This window comes from Panthera tigris, chromosome D1 (genome assembly GCF_018350195.1).
Source record: "Panthera tigris isolate Pti1 chromosome D1, P.tigris_Pti1_mat1.1, whole genome shotgun sequence".
NCBI lineage: Eukaryota > Metazoa > Chordata > Mammalia > Carnivora > Felidae > Panthera > Panthera tigris.
Window position 1 is genome coordinate 91,294,668 of NC_056669.1, and position 913 is coordinate 91,295,580.

The window sequence follows — 913 nt, forward strand, 5'->3', positions numbered from 1 at the left end:
ATTCAAGTAAAAGGCTGTATTTTAATTGAGAGCATAATGGACCTTTAGCTGTGTAATTTAAAATATGTTTCCTGTGCTTTGATATCCCAATAATCCGTAAATGCCTGAGTACTCAATTCAGTTATTGTCAGGAATATGAATGCCTTACGACAATAACTTTGGAGCAGTCTGGGTAACACATTAGGTCCCCGGTGTTTGTCTTTCTGTTGTACTTGTATGATCACCTATCCTCTCTTACACACATCAGTAACTGGGTTAGGCAGTTATAAACAGAGCCCTCCCAACACTCAATTAAGAGTAAATGGACTATATGAAGAGTAATCTTCCTGTAAGAGTTCACTCTGGTTGTTTGATCAGAAATCTGAAAGTGAGTGGATTCTGGCGTTGGTTCAGCAGCTACTTCAACATGTTACGTCTGTGGTTTGTGCAGGAGTCTTGGCCTTTCTCTCCTGATCTCAATATGGCTGCTAAATTTTAAGCCTTCACACTCACATTCTAGGTAACAGACAGAAGAAAGAGTTTGAAGCCACAAGGGCTTTCTAATAATCTCTTTCCTTCTACTTCTGTTAATATTGCATTGTTCACACGTGTGTACAAAGAAAACTGAGAAATAGGGCTATTTAATTGGGCAGACTGCCTCCTACAATAACTGTGTATGATGGTGGTGGTAACGGTGGTAGTAATGAGGAAGGGGGTTCTCATAGAAGGAAGGAGAGAATTATAATGGTCAGACAATTAGTATTCTCTGTCATTTGGCTAACCCTAATGGAAGGCTCTGGTTTGTTGGCTACAAATACTAACAGAACACGGAATGACTATCCTCCGCCGTCATGCACCACTTAGAGTAGCAAAGCTCCAACCTGCAATGACACTATTATGTAGGAGTCTCTCATTTCTTCATCAATGGCTCAAG